An 8,310-nucleotide genomic window follows, 5' to 3' on the forward strand; every position below is an offset into this window, starting at 1 on the left:
TGCGGTACTTTTGTGGAGCGAGGTGGGCACGCTGGAGGGGAAGAACAGGATCCAGCTAGCTCTGGACAGGTTGCAGAGGTGGGCACATGAGACTAGGCTGGGATTCAACACAGACAAGTGCAGGGCAAATGAGCCAGCAGCACACCGATAGGCTGGGAATCACCACTCTTGCCAACATGGTTGTGGAAAGGGATCTGGGAGTCATTGCTGACTCCAGGACAGACATGAGCCACCAATGCGAGGAAGTGGCCAGCAAGGCTAACTGCACCTTGTTGTGCATCTACAGATGCATCACAAGCAGGTCCAGGGAGGTGATCCTTCCCCTCTATGCAGCGCTGGGCACGCCGCAGTTGGAGTACTGCATCCAGATGACGGAGAAGGAGCGCATGCATGCATTTCCAAATCTCAGACACAGCGCGTGAGACAAGCAGCCTGCACATGGAAGAATTTGCATTTGTTTTAATCCGAGAACATTTAACAAGGATGGCCGCATATGTAGGGAAAAGATAAGAAAGGCTAAAGTGGCGACCAAACTTAGATTAGCAACAGAAATCATGGACAACCAGAAGTCCTTCTTTAGGTAGATGGGGAACAGGAGGAAAACATGGGAGTGTGGGGCCATTGCTCAACAACACAGGAGAGCTGGTTACCAGCACCCAGGAGCAAGCTGAACTCCTGAATGACTACTTCGCCTCGGTCTTTCACTGGACCAAGGGGAAAACAGCGCCAGGTGGAGTACAGGATAAGCATGGCAGGAATAACTGCCTTCCTACTATTGCCGTAAAATTGGCGTGTGATCAACTAAAAATATTAGACATGGACAGGTCAGTGGGACCAGATGATCTTCATCCAAGAGTGCTGAACGAGCTGGCCAAAGTCATTGAGGACCCCTTGGTGAAACTCTTCCACAACTCGTGACACTCTGGAGAAGTCCCTGAGGATTGGAAGAGGGCCAGCGTTGTGCCCATCCACATGAACGGCAGGAGGGAGGACCCGGGTAACTACAGGCCACTCAATGACCTTCAGTCAACTGAAATCTCAGGTATTGCCAATTAGCAACAGATGCACTGAATCTCCTGCTCTGTTCAGCATTGCTGAGGCCTCCCCTGGGGTCCTGTGTCCTGGTTTGAGCCACACGATTCAAGAAGGCTGTATCGGGAGTTGATTATGCACCAAGTGCTGAGATGCAGCTGCTTCTGGGGTGGGGCATGCTGGAGGCTAGGTCTACAGCACCCCCTGTCATGAAAGAGCCAGGTGCCTGGCATGGGTCATGGTTGATGCTCTCCCAGGGTAACCCTGGCAGCATCGTCATCCTCTGCTGGGGGCATGGGGTAGAAGGAGCAGTTCTGCACAGGAGGTGGTAGGGATTGTTTGGGGTCCTGCCCCACCCCACCTCAATGGCGTGGGCAATGCCTTTGGATCCAATGCAAGGAGGCCAATATTTCCCAACTACCTCCAAGCCTTTTTAAGAACAGCAAAGCTCACAGGGATGCACTGTATTGCCCAAGGATGCATTTAGGGACACGGTTCAAAGGAACCTCAGCCAGCTTTCTGTTTTGTGTGCTTATAACTAACTGCAGCTCAGTGTTAGCCTGTAGACAACTCCCTGGCTGATGCAAAGGAACAGCTAGATGTTTCCCTTGCACCGACTTTGACTGTGCTGCGAAACACTTGAGGCCACTTTTGAGATGCAGACTTCCCTGCTGCCACACTTCACAACACTGATGTCCAAGTTGGAGTTGCTAAATATAGAGACTCCCCTCAAGGAGTTCACTGGGGGTGATATGCAAGTCTCACACCACTAGCATCCTCCTTCATCTGCACCGGGTATTACTTGAAAGCTGCAGTCACCGACCAGGACACTATTGCCCTAGATATACAAATGCAGAGCAGAGATAGTTCCTACCCTACAGGAGCTTGCAGTGCAAGGACCTGGTTTCACAAAACCCAGCAGCATAGAGCCAAAGCAGGATCTCAGAGGCTGCTGCCAATGTAGTGCCAGACCCCGGCTGTTCCCAGCTTGGGCGAGGCGAGAAGGGTCGTGCAGTCATCGTTCCTCCGCCCTGCACAGCCAGGACCAAGCACAGTGACAGTCTGCAAGTTCCTGAAAGAGGCAAGGGACTGCTCACTGGGCGTCTGCCCCAGATGGAGCACAGGCCGGACCCTGGAGGGATACGCCACGTGCAATGTGGTGCACTAGGGAGCAGCTCTGTGTCTAAGGCACAGTTTTCCAGAGATCCCTGGATGCAGCAAGACTCCAGCTTTCCCCACTGTGGGCCTGTGCACTCATGGCACAGCAAGACTCAGGGGTGGGAGCTGTCCCTGCCATGTTTTTACATGATGAACAACACGCCCAGGCACTGCCCTTCTCTTCTGGCAGGGCTCAATGTTATGGCAGCTCTAATGCAGCCTTCAGTTTAGTACCCAGAAACGGGGCTCCAGCAGTCCACCATCCCGGTCCCTTGGATAGTGATGTGGTTATGAACAGTTCTTGTGAACACATGCTCCTGTCCTGTTAACAACAGGGCTAAGCAAGATGCTGCTCCAAGCTGGACTGTCTCCTACAGCTTTGTCCCTCTAAGTAAGATCACCCATATAGTAGCCAAACATCTGGCTTGTATTTTATTATGAGTTTTGGCTTCCACATGGAGAGTCATTTCCTCTGAAGCATACACTCAATATTATGCAAAGGCTTCCCATGCTCATTCTCCACCGCTGCCAGGCACTGTGCTCTGTAGGATCGTTCCTGCAGTACATGGCGGGAGACGTAACAAGCGGAAGAGGCTGCAGATCTTCAGGGTGACCAATAACAGTGTCCTGGAGATCACCGGGGATCTTGCTCCAGAGGACCAGGTGAATGGGAGCTCTGTCACCCTTCGGATGTATGCAGCCACTCGTGGAAGTGTCCAACCCCCAACCGCTACACGAGCTGGGCCTGGGACCCGGGAGTCCAAGGGTGGGAGCTGCGACCTTGGTGCCCATCGAGGGCAGCCACAGCTGTCCATGCCCTGCCATCCCCATGGGGCCTCGAATCTGCATGGGCTTTGCTCAAGCCGGTGGGCACCAGCCCAGTGTGAGTCCTGACCTGCCCCAGGCGATCTGCCCCAGCCCAAAGCATGCTGGGAGATTGCACCAGGCAGCAGAGCCAGGGGGCCTGAGTTATCTCCCTGCTCTGGGAGAGGGAGTCAGGGGCAGGCCAGGAGCCCGGACCCCTGAGCTCCCCTTGCTCTGGCAGGGGCTGGAGGGTTACGCGGGGGATCTGGGAACCCAGGCACCTGGGTGCCCTCCCGCACCCCAGCAAGCGCTCACCCACCTGAGATCGGTCTTCAGCTCCCCCGCCACGTCTCTGCCCCCCACGGGGAGAAGAGAAGGGAAAGCAGAAAAGCTGGATGGGGAAAGGGCAAGAGGGGCTGAGCCCAGGGCAGGGCACAGAGCACCTCTGCCTGGACGCCCTGCCATGCGCTGGGCACCAGGGGCGCCCGCCCCAACTACGTCATCCCAGCCAAGGCTTTTTCTAGCCGGGACTTCAAAACCTCCAAGGATGGAGATTAGAGAGCCTCTCTGGGAGCCTGTTCCTGTGCTTTACTACCCGCCTCCTGAGCTTTTCCTCTGATCTAACCTAAACTTGGCTGGATGCAACCTGAGACCAATACCCCTTCTTATACCTAGGCCAACGTCTGCCCGCAAAGGCCAGCCACCTCTCCTATTCCCGCTGTACCCAGCCTGACACCCCCACAGCCAGCTGCAGCTCCTGTCCCCGCTATACCCAGCCCAATGCCCCAGAGCCAGCTGCAGCTCCTACCCTTGTTTTCTGCAGCTGGTCACCCCTGCCAGACCCAGCCACAGCTCCTACCAATTATACCCAGCCTGACGCCCCCCAGATCCAACTCGGGGCAGCAGGGAAACTGAGGCAGGAATGGCGTGACCCGCAACCCAGCAGCAGGTTTCCAGCAAGTGGGGTGAGCACCCAGGTGTCCGGGTCTCCAGGCCGTGCTGCCCTCTGGCATTGCTAGGTCAGAAATCTGAAATTATTGTATGGGAAGCTCAAATCCATGGATTTTCTGCAAAACTATCCTACAAAAAAAGCGTGCAAATAAATCTTGTTCTTGCCGTAACATCCCTTTGCCGTATGCTGTTCTCATCACGTCCTCAGTCTTGATCAACAGCTTCTTGGAGGTGGTGGTGGCAGTGGCAGGCCCTGCCCCAGGCCCACACAGCGCGTCCCCAGCACCGCAGCCTTGGGGAGGCCATTGACCAGTGCCATGAAGCTTGGCTACCCACACGGCTGGTCCAATATCTCAGCCCGAGCCCGGTCTGGCCCGCTTGCAAGACAAGTGCCGAGTCCTGTCCCCAGCAACGCTGGGCTGGGAGCGGGGGAGAGGAGACTTGTCCCCACCTGGGTGTGGACGTGTGCAATGTGCCCAGATGTGCTTCCCAGATGTGGGGGTAGCAGCTGGCCTAGAGGACCTGCTGCAGCTGGAGCCTTTGGCTGCACCAGGCCAGGGCGCTGAGGGGGTTGAACCCTGACCCCATGTTCCCGGCGGGGACGTAGTCAATCCCCCACCCCGGGGCGCCTGGAAGAAGGCCCCGGCCCAGCCCCGTCTCCTGGGACTGCAAGAGCGGGCAGCCGGCACTGCCCCGTGCACAGCACAGAACCGGAGGCCAGTTTCAGGCTGGATGTAAGGAAGAATTTCTTTATTATCTGAGCCCCCGAGGTCTGGATTAGCCTGCCGCCGGAGGTGGTTCAAGCACCAACTTCAAACACCTTCAAGAGACATTTGGATGTTTATCTTGCCGGGATCTTACGATCCCTGCTGACTTCCTGCCCCTGGGGCAGGGGGCTGGCCTCGATGATCTTCTGAGATCCCTTCCAGCCCTAATGTCTATGAATCTACGAATCAATGAATTCATGCCACAAAAAAATGCGTGTGCACTTTGAAGATACAGCATCATCTGTTGAGCATCATGCACACAGGGTTAGGACCAAGAGCTTTCAGCGTTGCCCAGCCAAGGTCATTGCAGGCCCGGCTGCCCGTGCTCTCTGGCCTGCTCTGTCTTCCTGGACCTGGTCCTGGGGAAGACTCCAAGCAAGGTATCCTAGAGGGGACCCTGCCGCAGTGGTCAGGTGGGATGAATGGGGACCCTGATTTCTTGCCGTGACCCCAGTGACTCCAGTGCAAGAAGGAAGCCTGTGACCAGCCATGGCCTCTCCAGGGGAGTTCAAGCCCTGGCACCTCATGTGGACGTGCTCTGGTGAGATGCTCACGGCAGGACTGGTCCTGAGCACCCAGAGAGCAAGGGCAGGATGACCCGGACATTTCCCAGGTCACCTTTGTATCCCATGGTGACATGAGCGGGGAAGAGGCCAGGCTTGGATCCCACAAGCTGCCACAGCGCTGAGGGACCCCATGTCCTTGCATTTACTGGGATCTCTGCATGTGTCAGGCCAGGGAGCTGGACCCCAGAGGTGAAAGCTCCCACATGGACGGTACCTGCATAGAAATCCTGATGTGATCTGCCACCTGAAACCTGGCCTGACCCGGCCTGAGGAAGGGGTCAGACTCCTCTGGGAAGTGGAGGGGGAGAAAACCCTCAGGGCAGATGGGAAGCAATGACTAGGGGAACGTGCAGGATGACGTGCTAAACCAAACCCAAGCACCTTCTCTTCAGTGAAGCCCTTATGTGAGCCCAGGGAAGGTTTCATCAGGATTTGCAGAGAGCAGAGAGGCCTGAGGATCTGGCCCCGGGGCTCGGGGTTACCCAGGACCCTGCCCCAGGGCTGTCCCTGTGCTTCGCTGCCGGCCCCAAGAGTCACGGTCAAAGGTCGTCCGGGGCCGGGGACCCCCGCAGGCCAGGCCAGACCCCCGGCGCCCACAGCCCTTGCCCCAGGGGGGATGAACACTGGTTGCCGTGGCAACGGTGCTGTTGCTTAAAAGTGTGACATCACAATCCCCAGCCTAACTGTCAGCCCGGCTCCGCCCAGCGCGCTCGTGGCGTCGCCGCAGCCAGTCGCACGTCCCGGTCGGCAGTGTTTGCGGAGTTAGTTGATTCGCTGTTAGTTGGTTTGTTATGTTTGTTAGGTCGTTAGTTGGATAGTTTGTTATTTCAGTAGTTCATTAGTTCATTCATTCGTTAGGTAGTTCGTTAATTCGATAGATAGTTTGTTACTTCATTAGTTCGATAGTTTGTGAGTTCAGTAGTACATTAGTTCAATAGTTAGTTCATTAGGTAGCTACTTCATTGGTTAGATAGATCATTAGTTCCTTTATTAGTTAGACAGTTAGTTAATTAGTTCCTTAATTCAGTAGATCAGTAGTGTATTTGTTAGTTAGTTAGTTAGTTTAGTTAGTTAGTTAGGTCAGTAGTTAGTTTCCTGTCGTTCCCCACCCGAGCGGCGGGAGCGCGCGCCCGCGGGAGCCGTGAGTGCCCGCTCACGGGACTCACGGTGCCGTGGTGGGGCAGGGGCTCGGGCTGTGCCAGGCCCAGGACGCGGCCCCGGGCCTCGTCCCTGCTCTCGCCAGCCCGGCTCCTCTCGCCCTCCTGCAGCTCAGGGCTGTGTTTGGTGCAGATGCTGCGGCGCGAGAAGCTGCCACCGCTGCGCCTGCGCTCCAGCACCCCGGGTGAGGGCTGGGCACGGCCCCCACGGCACCAATGGGGGTGGGCGGCACGGGAGGCTTCAGGCCCGGCAGGGTTTGCCTGGCAGGCCAAGCCCCGCTGTGCCAGGTCCAACCTGGACAGACCCGGCTCTGTGCCCCCAGCTGTGCCCCCTGCTCCGCACCAGCAAGGTCCTGGGGAGGGGGAGCAGGACTGGCCCCCCATGGGCTCCTCACTCTGCCCCGGTCCTGGCCCTGCCCCTCCCCGAGTCTTGCCTGTGGCAATGGCCCTGCTGCCCTCTACTCTCTTGCAGGGGGGCCACACGGGCTCTGGGACCCCTGTCCTCACAGCGGTGCTCAGTCCCCCCAGCCTGATGCTTAGCCCTCGTCTCCCCTCAGCACCAGATGCCACCCTGGGCGCAGGCAGGCGGGCAGCAGACAGGCTCCCCGCCATTAAGGGCGCTGCGGATTTACCTCCCCTGGGGGCAGGCCAGGAGCGGAGGGAGCCTGCACCCGGTGAGTTTGGGTCGCCTGAGCTGGGGGACTTGTGCGTTTGCATGGGGAGAGGGCAAGGTCTCTGCGTGGGGGCACCCCCTCTCCCTCCTCGGTCTCCATTCCCAGGGGTCGAGCTGATCCAGCCCCTCCAGCCCCACAGCACTTTCTTCCACCCTCCAGATGCCTGTTTGGGCCAGGAGACCCCTCCCCAGCCTTTCTGCCCCTCATCCCTTCGTGCCCTGGCACCCACCCACTCTGTAAGCAGAGTGGGTGCAGCTGACGTGGTGCCCCTTGTCCCCCCCAGGACCAGGAGCAGTGCCGGGGGGAAGTGGAGGGGTGGGGGAGACCCTCCCAGCTGTGCGGGGCAGCTCTGCCAGGGCCGAGATGTGGCCGGACCCTCCCGCTGCCGTGAGTCTCTGCCCTGACCAGGGCGGTTGGGGTCTGATCTGGGGGTCAGGGGTCTCTCCCCAGGTGCCCTGTGCTCCTCCCAGCCCCATGCATGGCATGAGATCCCGGGGGAGTGTCTCGCTCCCTGCCGACTCCACGGTCCCTGCAAGAATAAGGGAGGGGGTCGTGGGCTCATCCCCCGATCCCAGGGACAGTCCTTCCCAAACCAGAGTGTCGGAGGGCACCTGGGACCCTGAGTGGGAGGTGGGGGCTCACCTGAGATGGGTAGTAACAGCCAACCCCTGGCACCCCCAGGACCCAGGCCTGTGAGCCCTGCCCAACCCCAGGGCTCTGGGGGCTGCCATCCCTGCACCCTGCGGAGATGGGGAACTCGCTGCCCAGGGGAGTCCATCGCCCCAGCAGCTCTTTCCTTCCCCAGGCGGAGAAACCCCGTGGCAGGCAGCGCCGTCAGCAGGTGAGCGGGACCCACGCGGGCTGGGGGCTGTGAGGGAGACCGAGTGCGCTGGGCATGGCTGCATGGAGGGGTAGACCAGAGGGACAAGGCTGGGGCTGGGCTGGGGGATGACGGGTGAATGCATGGCCAGAAGGACAGATGGGGTCAACCGGTGGCTACGTGTGCAAACAGACAGGCCGTGGCGTGACGTCTCTCTAACCCGCACCGTCTCGTTTGCTGCAGCTGGAGCTGGAGGCTCTTCGGGCCCGGCTGGCACAGGCAGAGCAGGATATGGAAACTGTGCTGTCCTGGTAGGTGTGGGGCTGGGGAGGGAGCTGACTGTTCCCGTTTTGCGGCACAGGGCTCGGGGCACAAGCCCAG

General features: G+C 58.6%; 1 long non-coding RNA gene across 1 annotated transcript; it reads left to right on the forward strand.

Moving 5' to 3' along the window:
• The first annotated feature begins 7,028 nt into the window (after positions 1-7,028).
• Positions 7,029-7,953, forward strand: LOC132243890 (uncharacterized). The gene is made up of 3 exons (XR_009455462.1): positions 7,029-7,109; positions 7,393-7,496; positions 7,915-7,953. It is a non-coding gene; the product is annotated as an uncharacterized LOC132243890 (long non-coding RNA).
• The last annotated feature ends 357 nt before the right edge of the window (positions 7,954-8,310 follow it).

The sequence above is a fragment of the Alligator mississippiensis genome, chromosome 11 (assembly GCF_030867095.1).
Source record: "Alligator mississippiensis isolate rAllMis1 chromosome 11, rAllMis1, whole genome shotgun sequence".
Taxonomy (NCBI): domain Eukaryota; kingdom Metazoa; phylum Chordata; order Crocodylia; family Alligatoridae; genus Alligator; species Alligator mississippiensis.